The sequence below is a fragment of the Lathyrus oleraceus genome, chromosome 5 (assembly GCF_024323335.1).
Source record: "Lathyrus oleraceus cultivar Zhongwan6 chromosome 5, CAAS_Psat_ZW6_1.0, whole genome shotgun sequence".
Classification (NCBI taxonomy): domain Eukaryota; kingdom Viridiplantae; phylum Streptophyta; class Magnoliopsida; order Fabales; family Fabaceae; genus Lathyrus; species Lathyrus oleraceus.
The window spans coordinates 436088529-436103472 of NC_066583.1; positions in this window are offsets into that span (position 1 = coordinate 436088529).

Consider the following 14944-nt stretch of genomic DNA (forward strand, 5'->3'; position numbering starts at 1 on the left):
TTCTTGTGCAAATTTCTGCATGTTTTTACCAGTGAACACAGATCCTTGGTCTGTTGTTATTGTTTCAGGTATCCCAAATCTGTAAATTATGTACTTTTGGATGAAATCTATGACTGCTTCTTGATCCACATTTACCAATGGTATAACTTCAATCCACTTAGTGAAATAGTCTATCCCAACCAAAATGTACCTTTGCCCTTTTGAAGAGGTTGGTCGAATTTCACCAATCAAGTCTAAAGCCCATCCTCTAAATGGCCAAGGCTTTATAATTGAATGCAACTCACTTGCAGGAACATGGGGTATGCCTGCATGTACTTGACATTCCTGACATCCTTTTGCAAAATCGACGCAGTCCTTCAGCATTGTTGGCCAATACATTCCTTGTCGAAATAATAACCACTTCATTTTATGACCTGCTTGGTGTGCGCCACACGCTCCACTGTGCACATTCGACAAAGCTATATAGGCTTCATCTTCGCCTAGGCATTTCAACAAGACTCCTTCTGCAGTCTTTTTGAACAGTTCGTTTCCAAAAAGTACATAACTTAAAGCTCTGTATTTTATCTTTCTTTCTGCTTTCTGATTTGGGTCTTGTAGATAATTCTTGATACGCTTTCTCCAGTCTGCAATTCCTGAATCATCTATATTGAATATCTCAAAATTCTCTTCGTCACCGTATCCTAATCTTATCGACTCCAAATCTGATGGGGACAATTTGGTGGATACGACTCTCCCTCTGACTTCAATAGCTTCTTCTAACTTTTCCTTCGACACTTTGTATCCAGACGCTAGTTGAGCAAGATCATTCGCCTCTTGATTCTCCAGCCTGGGAATGTGCCTAAAGGCCACATTGTCGAATTCTTTGAGAAGTCTATTGGCTATTACAAAGTACATGATTAAATTCTCCTTTACACATTTATATTCTTTAGTCAACTGCTTTATCACCATCTCAGAGTCACCCATTATTTCGACTCTTGTTGCCCCCAATTTCAACAAGATTTCAAGTCCAGCAATCAAAGCTTCATATTTTGCTTCATTATTTGAACACAGACTTTCAACTTTGTACTTGAATTTTGTTGGAATTCTGTCAGGAGAAATAATCAACATCCCAACGCCAGTTCCATTTCTATGACTGGAACCGTCGAAATACAGTTTCCAAGGTTCTAATTCGACATATTCTACATCTTCATCTATAGAATGGTCAGCTATAAAATCAGCAACCACTTGTCCTTTCACAGCCTTTAGAGGCAGATATTTCAAGGAGTATTCTGTTAATGCTAAAGCCCATTTTCCAATTCGACTATGTAGAATAGATTTAGACAACATATATTTTATCACGTCGAAATGGGAGGAAATATATACATCAACAGGTTTTATATAATGCTTTAATTTCATACAAGAGAAATATACACATAAACATAGTTTTTCTATAATACTATATCTAGTTTCAGCATCATTCAGGACTCTACTGAGATAATAAATGGCCCTTTCGATGCCATTCTCATCTTCTTGACACAACATACTTCCTAATGTTTTGTCTGATGCTGAAATGTACAATCTCATACTTCTTTTTCTGCAAGGAGACATTAGGATTGGGGGACTAGCCAGGTACTCCTTAATTTTGTCGAAGGCCGCTTGCTGTTCTTGCCCCCATGCAAAGTCTTCCTTCTTTAGTCGAAGTAGAGGAGAGAAAGCTTGCGTCTTCCCACTAAGATTGGAGATAAATCTTCTGAGGAAGTTGATCTTTCCTAGCAGAGACTGCAAACCCTTTTTCGTTGATAGCGCTTTCGCCTCCATTATGGCTTTGGCTTTGTTTTCATTTATCTCGATCCCTTTCTTGTGGACCAAAAAACCTAAGAAATCACCCGCCTGCACACCAAAAGCACATTTAAGTGGATTCATTTTCAAACCAAACTTCCTCATCCTTTCAAAGGATTGTCGAAGATGATCTATGTGACTTTTTCCTGAAACAGACTTAATTACGATATCGTCTATGTACACTTGCATGAAAGTTTCAATAAAGTCATGAAAGATAAAATTCATAGAATGTTGGTAAGTTGCTCCAGCGTTCTTTAAACCAAAAGGCATTACTACCCATTCGTACGTTCCTATTGCTCCAGGACAGCGGAAGGCCGTTTTAGGAACATCTTCTTCAGCAATAAAAATTTGATTATAGCCAGAGTATCCGTCTAACATACTTAAGTACTCATGGCCTGCTGTAGCATCTATAAGCATTTCTGCCACTGGCATAGGATATTCATCCTTTGGGGTAGCCGAATTTAAGTCTCGAAAATCAATGCATACCCTAAGTTTGCCATTTTTCTTAACTACAAGAACAATATTTGCAATCCATTCGACATACCTGGTTGTGCGGATGAACTTGCATTTTAGAAGTCTTTCGACCTCTTCTTTTATTTTCGACAGAATTTCTGGTGCGAAGCGTCGTGGAGTCTGCTTTACTGGCTTCTTTCCTTCCATTATTGGTAGCTGCAGTTCGACCAAACTTCTGTCTAGACCAGGCATCTCGTCGTAATCCCATGCGAAGCAGTCTTTGAACTCTTTCAGCAACTGGATTATTTCGACCTTGAACTGGGGGTCCATTTTTGCGCTTATGTAGGTTGGTCTATTTTCTGCCCCCACTCCTAAGTTTATCTCTTCTAATGGATCATGCGCCACCATCTTCTCGTTAGTTGACACGAGATCTTTTTCGAACCCTAGAGGTTCGTCGTCATAAATGGCGTCAAGCTTTTGGTGCTGCCATTCGCCCATTTGGTTGTTATCATGATCCTCTGCAACGTCCCTTTGGGGACATTGTTTGTTGGAATTTTCTTCGTTGGCTTTGACAACCATGTATTTTACTTCAGCCTCAAGGGCCTCTTTGAGTTTGTTTTCGGCTATGTAAGCCATAATTTTTTCGAGCGCTGATTCTTTACTCGTCATCGTCAAATTCGCTTCCCCATCCTGTTGGCGCTATATGAGTAGTTCCCCACATGTAAGATTCTCCAATTACTTCTTTGTCCCACTGGAAACCATGTGTAGGGTGAAGGTACATGAAGCAGTAGGCGTTGTTTGTTGCCTTTAAGTCGAATTCGACTGGGCTGCATGGAGGTATGTGAGCCAGGTTCTTGTCGAAACTTTGATTGTTGACATTGTTTATCTCTGTCATGAAATAGCTTTGATCAGCCTCAATGTTTTCGACGATCCTGTCTGGCCTCCATATGGCTATTCGCTGATGCATTGAAGAGGGTACGACTCCCACACCATGAATCCACTCCCTTCCAAGCAGTAGGTTATAGTTTGCCCTTGACGCAATGACCATAAACATCGTTGGCCTTGTTATGGTTCCAACAGTCAAATTCACTTGGATAACACCCATAGTGGTTCCTACTTTCCCTTCATAGTTCGACAGCACCATGTTGTGAGGTTTTGCGTCTGAATCATCCTTCCCAATCCTCTTTAGCATAAAATGGGGCATCAAATTTACTGCTGCTCCCCCATCCACCAGTATCTTGTTTACACCAACATTCTCCACCTTTCCTTTTATGAATAAAGGCTTCAAATGCGCTTTCATGGAATCATCTGGCCTTTCGAAGAAAGCATTCTGCTCTTTGACGCACCCATTGTTCATCACGTAGTAGCAGACGGGAATGTGTGCCATTGTTTCTTCTTCCATCTCGTCTTCTTCATCTTCGACCTCCATTACTCTATCGTAATCCCTAGGGAGAACAGACACCATGTTTCAGATCACATTAAAGGATGCTTCTGAGTCAGATTCGAAGTTGTCAGTTATTTCGTCGTCTTCCTGCATCTTCTCTTTCGACGCCACTGGTTCGACAGTGCTACCAGGATTGATCTGGAGGGAAGTCTCTTTTCTGCTCATTATCTGACGATTGTTACTAGACTCTGCTTTATCTTTGCTGTCAATGTCTTTTCCATTCACGCTTTTTTCTGCAGCCTCTTTTTCTGCCCTCTTCTGCCTTTGGAATCTTCTCCATTGGGATCTTGACATAGGGTTTTTTCCTTTATAGTTTTCTGAAGGATATGGTCTTGGCTTGTGCTTTTCCATTTCCTTCTTGCCTTCCATCGAAGCGCCTCTTTGAACCTCGAATTTTCTCCACTTTTTCTGCCCATGGGCATCTCTAATGGGTTGAACCCACTTGTCATCCATTGCTTTGTTAGACGGTTTGTAAGTGTTTTGGTATCTTTCTCCATGCCTCCACTGGTGGTGATCACTTCTCCTTGGGTCATATCTTACTGTCCCCCAATTCTCTTTCCTCTTGGCTTTATCCACTGCTTCCAGATTGGTTGTTGCCTTCCTGTTGAAGATTGCACTGCAGCGTGGGCATATCATTACTTCGGTCCTCATCTTTTGGCACCTCTTGATGAATTCTATTAGATTTTCCTCCTCTTTAGGATATGCCAGCCTTTGGTACTCCTTTCGACGACGATCTTCACCCACTTCAGCTTGGTCTTCCTGAGTTACTTCCACCATGTTTATCCCAACATTTTGTTCGTCAGCAATGCTTAAGTCGTTCATTTTCTTGATGAGTCTTTCTTCTTCGACTTCGACACCTCTTGGCATCTGATCAAACTCCTTTTCTGGGCAGCAGCACCAAGACATGTTCCTGGGACCATGTTTGCAACAACATTTGTTCCAATTTCTTTTGGGGTCTTCCATTATTCTGCGCAGGGTTCCACTGGTCATAGGCTTCGTAGGACCATTCACAACTTCTGTTTTGATTCTTGTGACCTCTTTGCTGAAAGGTCCCATGGTGTTGACGCAGTTTGTGGCATCACCTGTCTTTGTTTGATCAAAATCAAGGCCTTCAGTAGCCTTGTTTTCAATGGTGAGGTCTTCAGTAACCTTCCTTTTTATAATAGGGGGATTTTCAATTGTTTCAGATATTTTTTCATTGTTGTCTGAAGGAACATCTCCCCAACCGCTTGGTTGGATTGTGTTGATGTCGATCTGAGAACTTGCCGGCGCATTGTATTTCACGAGATAATCGTACTTCCCACTTGGTTGTCCCAAGCAGTCCCAATTCTCGTCCTGTCGAACCAAACCATCTTCGGCAGTATTGTCATTGTCCTTTTTGTCGGAACCTTCAGTAGTTTCCATCTTATTCTGGTCGTCAAAGCCTTCATTAACTTCAACTTCGTTTTGGTTTGCGAGATCATCAGTAATCTCCACCATGTTGATATTTGTGTCGAATTCTCCAACAGCTTCCACCATTTCGAGATTGCCATCAGGAGCAATTTCGACCTCCACCATGTTCACAATGGATGGTTCAGCGTAATGGGCTTCGACTGGCTGCATGGGATTCGAATCGATCCTTATTTATTGTTTTGGCTTATCACCAAACTTCAACCTTCCTTCACGGATAGCATTTTGAACGAGATCCCTGAAAAGGAAACAGCGAGACGTTTTATGGCCTAGAAAATTATGGTATTTACAAAAATCTCTCTTTTTCTGTTGTTCCATAGGCGGTTCTTTAGCGCCTGGTGGTTTTATTAATTGACCATCTTTAACCAACAAATAAAAAAATTCGTCACATTTGGTGATGTCGAATGTATAAGTTCTTTTGGGGAACTTATCATTGGTTTCGACTGGGTTTTCGTTCGACGGAGTTAGCACTTTACACGAATAAGGTGGGCCTTGCTTTAGTTCTGCTAAGTCAATCTCTTGTTCGTCGAAGTTGCTTGGTTCGTTTTCGTCATACTCATCATCTTGGCGAACCCCTACGTAGGCCACCCTTTCTTTTTTATTCTTATTTGCTCTGAATTTTTCGTCCCTTAACCTTTCGACCTGTCTCACTCTATCTTCTAATTGTGCCATATCCCTCAGATACTGGGTATCTAGTTTCTTCCTTATAGAATAATCTAGTCCCCCTGCGGCCATTTCGACTAACTCATGTTCTGGCACTGGAGTGAAACATCTAGCCTTTAGCAATCTGAACCTATTTAAATAATCATCTATTGGTTCTGAGTGTTTTCTCTTAACACTGGCTAATTCTTTCAGACTTATTTTTGTTTGTCCCATGTAAAATTGTTCATGGAACAACCTTTCTAATTGGGTCCACGTATATACTGAGTTTGCAGGCAGAGATGTAAACCAAGTGAACGCGTTTTTCGTCAAGGAACTAGGGAAGTATTTTATTTTCAAATTTTCATTACGGGCTATTTCCCCCGCTTCGATCAGATAGCATGCCACATGTTCTATGGTGGACTCACTAGTGTCTCCTGAGAACTTTGTGAACTTAGGAACTTTCCACCTTGGTGCCAGTTCTTCTTGCAGAATATATTCCGACAGTGGGGAAGCGTAACTAGGCCTTTGTAATCCCATGTTCATCCCATTTTGTGCCATTATCGTTTCGACCGTGGCCGCTAAATTATTTTGGACAGGAGGGTTACTATACCGGATTCGCTGTTGCAACACAGCATCCGCGTCCTGGCCTCTCTGGATTACTATCCTTCTAGGTTCTTATGAAATAGGGACTTCGACACGAGGTTGTTCGACTACATTCTCTTGGTTTCTGACGTTTGTCTGAGGATTGTCTAAAGGCATTTGGTTTATCGTAGGCTCTTCCTGGAGCGCTACCACTGGGTTCTGAACCACTTGTTCTCTGTGTCGAGTTTGAGGGACCCCAAAAAAGTCAGCAATGCGCGTCATCTGCGCTGCCAACAATTGGTTTGTTTGGGTGGTGTTTTGAATTAGAGGATTAAACACCGCTCCCATTTGTTGTGTCAACATTTGGACCATATCATGATTACTCTCGTCCATTTGTTGTCTAATCACCTGCGCCGAATTATTTGTTATCGGCGGCACGTAAAGTGGTTGTTGATTTAGTCTACTCATGTTTCCGCCATATCCTGATCCTTGTAAAGGTGAAGACATATTGGCCATAGAATCAGAATACACTATCGGGGAATTGTGTAGATTTGCCATTACTAAAGTTGGCATTCCAAATGGTTGTTCCCTACCAGGCAGAGGCATGGTGAAATTCGTCACAAAAGGCCTAGAAGTGTTTCCCATAGGAGGGGGTGTCCCAACAGGCATTTGTTGCGCCCTAACGGACGAACTAGGCGCATTTTGCGAAATTGAAACCGCTGGTATTGACCCTGTTGACGAAGGCATAGCCTCTGACACAGGGATTGATCCTACATTGCCTCCCGTCGAAGGGATAGGGTTGGATACTGGTATGGCTTCACTTGGATTAGGATTATTTGGATTATTTGGCTGATTCGCCATTTTCCTTACTCTTGTTCTTTTAGGTCTTTCTACGTCAGATACGGCTAATTTACCGCTTCTTAGTCTCATACAACGAAGAAAAAACCTTGACTAACGATTATCTAAGTTTTAGATTTCTGCACTGTCCCACTGGGCGTGCCAATTTGTTCGTTGTGAATTTCGGCGAACAACCTCTGGTTTTCCAAAACTTGTCGAATTGGGTTACTTGTAGGATCAACCACACAAATCCTAGGACCTGCGCAAATCTAAATAACTTTGTAAATCTCTAGAACAACTTTTGTACCTTTCATTTGGCTTATAAAGTTTTTTATGTCAAAAAGTGTTGATTAGAAACGTTTAAAAATTATGTAAATTTGACAAGATAAGATAAATGGCAGAAAATAACTAACGAAACATAAAGTGTCGAAAGAAGAAATGCAGAAAGATAATTGACTAGTAAATGTAAAGAGAAATTGGTAAATAACTTTAAACTTTATAAAATAAAACTTCAAAAGAATTGGTGTTGTTTACACATACATGTTCCAAATATGACTCTTTTCTCTCACACGGGTACTTTGAGTATTTGCAGGAATTTTGTACAAGTAAATTTTCACACCTTTTCTGATAACAACTATCCTATTTATATACAAATAAAACAATTGTTACTAACGAACAAATCCTAAAACTGTGACACTTGGCTATCTTCCTTTCGCCAGATGCTTCCACGCGTCTTCTGCCAAACGTCACAACTCTTTTGAATTCGAATTTACACTTCACGTCGAAATGACGTCTTTCTCCATACTCTGTCGAATTGTTGAAATATTATAGCATCATCCGTGTTTGTTAAAGACATTTTTTCCATCTGTAACTATCCTGTCGAAATGTCGAACCATCATTTTGTCGAAATGTCGAACAACTCTTATGGCGTCCTTCGTCGAAGGAACCATTTTTCATACTAATCTTATGGCGTCAAAAACACATGTATGCAGCAACTCAGTTTCCGTAGCGGAGGGTTCATTCATAGTAATGAACAACACTTAGCTGTTGTGCTAGAGGATGATGAAGATGAAGACTGCACCAATTTTGTGACGCATGGAAAAGCTTGCGACAATTGGGCTGCTGTTGATATTCCTGTTATTATGCATCGATCTAAGTAATTACTTTTATTTGTTTTGAATATCCTTCTCCTATGCCTAAGGGATAAGTGAACATTGTTTGGGCATTTTCAAATTTGATCATGAATAAAATATAATTTTATTCATCCACATCTATGATGTTTCGTTTTTACTTTTTGCTTTATTCTGAAAATGGTAATCACAAAAAAACATAAATAAACAATAAATTGTCCATCTGCATAATATTTGGTCACATATCACTTCTCTAAAATCAAAAATCAAATCATTATGCAGGTTGGTTTCTAACCCCATTGAATACAATGATCCTTCTCTTTCTCTAAATTTTGAATTCCCTGTGTTTGAGGCTGAGGAGGAAAGTGATGAAGAAGTAAGTGATGAATTGTCTCGTATTCTTGAGCATGAAGGAAAAGCCATTTAGTCGTTCGAAGAGAAGATTGAGCTAGTCAACTTGGATTCCGAAGACAATGTGAAGGAGGTCAAGATTGGGTCTCGACTGTGCCTGATATTAAGAAGGGGTTGATTGATCTTCTTTGAGAGTAGTCAGATGTGTTTGCTTGGTCCTATCAAGACATGCCTGGGTTGGATTCTGAGATTGTGGAGCATAGATTACCGTTGAAGCCAGAATGCCCACCAGTCAAGCAGAAGTTGAGAAGAACTCATCCTAATATGGCAGTGAAGATTAAAGAAGAAGTGCAAAAGCAGATTGATGATGGTTTCCTTGTAACTGCTAAGTATCCGCAGTGGGTGGCCAATATTGTACCTGTGCCGAAGAAGGATGGAAAAGTATGTATGTGAGTTGATTACAGAGATTTGAATAAAGCCAGTCCGGAAGATGATTTCCCTCTGCCACACATTGATATGTTGGTAGATAATACACCTAAATTCAAAGTCTTTTCGTTTATGGACGGATTTTCTGGATATAATCAGATCAAGATGGCACCCGAAGATATGGAGAAGACCACATTCATTACACCCTGGGGAACATTCTGTTATATAGTGATGCCTTTCGGTTTGTAGAATGCTGGTGCAACTTATCAAAGAAAAATGACTACTCTTTTTCATAATATGATGCATAAAGAGATCAAAGTCTATGTTGATGATATGATTGCTAAATCCATTGATGAAGAGGAACATTTTGAGCATTTGTTGAAGCTATTCCAACGTTTGAGGAAGTATAACTCTGTTTGAATCCCAATAAGTGTACTTTTGGTGTTCGTTTTGGTAAGTTGTTGGGCTTTATTATCAGCGAGAAAGGTATTGAGGTTGATCCTGCCAAGGTCAAAGCAATACAAGAGATGCATGCGCCCAAGACTGAGAAGCAAGTTAGAGGTTTTCTCGGCCGCTTGAATTATTTCTCAAGATTTATTACACACATGACTGCCACATGTAAGCCTATATTCAAGCTTCTTTGGAAAGATCACTCTTGTGATTGGACCGAAGATTTCCAGAAAGCTTTTGATAGTATCAAAGAGTATCTGCTCGAACCTTCGATTCTGTCTCCACCTGTTGAAGGAAGACCTTTGATCATGTATTTGACTGTGCTTGAAGAGAGTATGGGTTGTGTTCTAGGTCAGCAAGATGAGACTGGAAAGAAAGAGTATGCAATTTACTACCTCAGTAAGAAATTCACCGATTGTGAGACTCGGTATTCTATGCTAAAGAAGACTTGTTGCGCATTGGCTTGGGCTGCTAAGCATCTGCGTTAGTATATGTTGAATCATATCACTTGGTTGATATCCAAAATGGATCCAATCAAGTATATTTTTGAGAAGCCTGCTTTAACTGGGAGGACCTCCCGTTGGCAGATGTTGTTATCAGAGTATGATATCGAATACCGACCTTAGAAGGCAATTAAAGGTAGTGTCTTGGTTGACCATTTGGATCACCAACTGATTGAAGATTACCAATCACTGCAGTATGATTTTCCTGATGAAGATATCTTGTACTTGAAAATCATAGATTGTGATGAACCATTGCTTGAAGAAGGGCCAGAACCTGGTTCCCGTTGGGGCATGGTATTTGATGGAGTTGTTAATCAGTATGGTAATGGCATCGGAGCAGTGATTATTACTCCTCAAGGCACGCATTTTCCATTTACAGCCAGATTGACTTTCAAGTGTACAAATAATATGGCATAATGTGAAGCTTCCATTATGGGGCTTGAGGAGGCAATTGATCTCAGAATCAAGTATTTGGACGTCTATGGAGATTCAGCTTTGGTGGTGAATCAAATCAAAGGTGAACGAGAGACGAATCACCCCGATTTGATACCATATAGAGATTATGCGAGGAGGATTTCAACTTTCTTTTCAAAGGTTGGGTTTCATCATATCCCTCGAGATGAAAACCGGATGGCAGATGCTCTTGCAACATTAGCTTCAATGATTATGGTGAAATATTGGAATGAAGTTCCCAACTTGACTATAATGCGTCTAGATAGGCTAGCTCATATGTTCGATGTTGAAGAGATCAAAGATGAGAAGACGTGGTATTACGACATCAAGTGTTTCGTCCAAAGTCAGATTTATCCCTTTGGGGCATCTTTGAAAGATAAGAAGACTTTGAGAAGATTAGTCTGCAATTTCTACCTGAATGGTGATGTGTTATATAAGATAAACTTCGATATGGTTCTGCTCAGATGCGTGGATAGACACGAAGTAGACCTGTTGCTGGCTGAAGTCCATGAAGGTTCCTTTGGTACTCATTCCAATGGACATGCTATGGCGAAGAAGATGTTGCGAGCAGGTTACTATTGGCTGACAATGGAATTTGATTGTTTCAAGTTTGTGAAGAAATGCCACAAGTGTCAAATATATACTGATAAGATTAATGTTCCTCCGACACTGTTGAACGTCATTTCCTCCCCATGGCCCTTCTCCATGTGGGGAATCGATATGATTGGCATGATCGAGCCCAAAGATTCGAATGGACATCGTTTCATTTTGGTGGCTATTGAATACTTCAGAAAATGGGTTGAAGCGACATCGTATGCAAATGGAACCAAGCAAGTTGTTGTAAGGTTTATCAAGAATCATATCATATACCGTTATGGTGTGCCAAGTAAGATAATTACTGATAAAGGATCTAACTTGAATAATAATATGGTGGAAGCTCTTTGCAAAGACTTCAAGATTTCACACCATATTTCTTCTCCCTATAGGCCTAAGATGAATGGGGTTGTTGAAGCTGCAAATAAGAACATCAAGAAGATCATTTAAAAGATGGTTGTAATGTATAAGGATTGGCATGAGATGCTCCCATTTTATTTTCACGGGTATCGTACATCCATCCGCACTTCATCAGGGGCAACCCCCTTCTCACTTGTTTATGGTATGGAAGTTGTGCTCCCTGTAGAGGTTGAGATCCCATCATTGTGTGTGCTCATGGAAGCCAAGTTGACTGAGGCTGAGTGGTGTCAGACAAGGTATGATCAACTGAATTTGATTAAAGAGAAGAGGTTGACTGCCATGTGTCATGGTCAGTTATACCAGCAGAGGATGAAGAAAGCTTTTGACAAGAAGGTCAAACCTCATGTGTTTAGAGAAGGTGGCCTTGTGCTCAAGAAGATTCTATCTTTCAAACCAGATTCTAGGGACAAATGGACTCCTAATTATGAAAGCCCATATGTTGTTAAGAGAGCCTTTTCAGGCGGTGCTTTGATTCTTACAACTATGGACGATGAAGAGTTCACTCGTCCTGTGATCGCAGATGCAGTCAAGAAATACTTCGCCTAAAAAGAAAAGAACAGCTCGCTAAGTTGAAAACCCAAAAGGGCGGCTTAGGCAAAAATGAGCGTCTCAGTGGATTAAAACCCGAAAGGGCGATCCAGGCAAAAATTAGAGACATAAAACAGAAAGATTTATCCCGATAAATTGATTACCCCACCTTGGGGAAATTTATGCAGAAAAATAGGGATTTTGACAAGTAACTGCATCCTGCTGATCTTCAGATTCGAAGACATTCTTGAGTACAATGGTCGGTTTTGATTCATCGTCCCCAGCAACAGTCAAGAGCACAGTGGATATCAAGAGGCGGTAGAAGGATTAGTGATCATTATATTCAATGTAACGCTTTTCCATGTAAATTGTCATTTTCAACTTTGTAAAGATCTATGGAGTCTTGTCATTTACAGGCTACCATTCTATTAAATAAAGTTGAGCTTTTCTCCAATTATTTCTACTCTTACTTAATTCAGCCAAATAGTTTTAAATTTTATCATGATCATTTTGAAAATTAAAGTTTTAATGAAAATCATATTTTCTTAAACATATAAAAGCATTAATTTTAAGCAATCGATTTCATTTAAAAGGAGTATCAATAATGGTTCGAAAGTAGTAAGCCCTAAGTGTAGAGCATTATTGGTTCTCCCCAAGCAGGAGGCGTAATTTCTCTTTCACCCCCGACAACATTGTTCAGCACCCGGTGTTTGTTGATTTCTCCGGGCAGTTAATTCTCCATTATCTCCAGGTGAGTTGGTGTTTATTCCCCAGCCGAGTTTATATTTGTTCTCCAGCAGAGTGCGGAAACTCTGTTGCAGCAGTTCACATGATTCCGGCAGAACTTTGGTTCCTCGCAAGTCGTCATCAGATTCGCTCCCAGTCAGAATTTCCTCCTAGTTTCTGAGCAGTTATTTGTGTTTGTTCCCCTGTAGGGTTGTCTCCCATTTGATATGGTGTTGACCTAAAATTCCCCGCAGTGTTGGTAGCAGTTTCCTCAGCAGATCTCCTCTTTTCTTCCCTAACTAGGGTTGAATCTTTGGGATGTTGATCTCTCTTCTCCAGCAGTTGTTTCCCTCTTTTGGGGATTGGCCGAGAATTGTATCAACGATTTAAATCTGCGACATCCGTGTATCCTTTGAGATCATATTGTCAGCATAATCATCATATACACATATACATATACATATACATATGCACTCATATAATTTCATTATTGCATCATTTCACCTGTTGACTCATTCTTGTGATTCTTATGGTGGTACTTTATCCCCATACAGGTTTGGTGAGTCTGTCCTCTTTTCAATTATAGAGTGTCAGCCCCATAAGCATAAAGACTTTAACCTTTCTCCTTTCCCCACTGAGTTATTTCCTCATGGATGATTATTATTTCAGTTTCCTCCCCAATTGATTATTTGGATGGAACCATCCCCTTGAGTTATATCCTCATCGGGTTGAGTCTTAATTGACCATTTATTTCTAGATCTTACCTAGATAGATTGCTTTTGGTCCCCTGAGAGTTTATTACTCAGTAACTGGTGATATTCTTCTTAGTTGGCAGTTTGTTACTTCTTGTCCAATACCCGGCAAAAGTAACCTTTCTCTCCCCAGCGGATTCATTTTCACGTTTCCCCAGGAAGTATATCCTTGATATGTTCATCCTAACCGGTGACAAATATTTTCTTCCCATGCTTTGAGTCTGTCCTTGATATGTTCATCCTAACCGATGACGGATATTCTCATCTTTGGTATTCTACCCAGTAAAAAGGTAGTTGTAATCCCTATTTTGTTTCCCGGAGGGTTAACCCTTGATATGTTCATCCTAACTGATGTCGGGTTTTTCTCTCTTTGCGGTCTTCTGCCCAGTAACCGATAGTTGTAAATCCTATTTTTAGCTTTTCCCCATCAAGTCTACTCTTACCCAGTAACCGATAATGAATACATCTCCTGGCGGCGCTTAGTGAGTCATCCTTGATATGTTTACCCTAACCGGTAACAGATGTCCTCTCTGTCAGATTTTATTATCTCCTTACCCAGTAACAGGTAGTGGATAATATATTTCTGCTCCTCCTGTGAAGTTTATTTCTTCCCCAATTGAGTTGAGTGCGTTTTTTCCTTAGTGAAATCGCTTTTCCTGCATGGTTCGAGTATTTCAATTTTATTATGATTTACCTGTTCCCCTGCAGACGTTCCTTCGTTTCCTCAGCTGAGTCTTTCCATTTTCATGGAATTCCTCTAGTCCCCCAGCAGTTTTGAAGTCGTAGCCTGGCCTACGCATAACCCTTTATCCTCTAGAGTCTCTGTCTCCACAGTGAGTTTTTCCTTATGGAATGCGTTATACTTTTGGGGACTTTCGGTCTCCCTGATTTCTTTTCCTTTGTGGCAATATTTCCCCACAGAAGTTTATTTTTACATTCATATCATATGCATCATGAGGTCTCTTAGGGACCAAAATTTGTTTCTATATGTTGTTATTTAAGTCTATTCTACTGAGTCGATACGAAGATTTTAACCTTCTCCTCCTCAGTTAGAATGTCCTTAAATAAGGGCAACTGTAAGACCCTAATTTTGACCCTAAGATCCCTCATGCTATCCTCATCATATGCATTGGCATTGGGGTCATACCTTAGCATCCTCCTTACCCTTTTTATTCATTGGGTTTGTTTTGGGAGAGATCACCAATCACCGTGTGATTGTATCATACTTTGTATTTTATCATTTACTAACCAAAATACCAAAAATATATCTTTGTATTTGTCTAACTCTTTTGTAGGGAGGACACATGATCATCTTTGATCCATCAAGTTAACATCTAGGGTTTAAGACCCTCATTGCTAAGAGCTCAACCAAGGAATGATCCACAA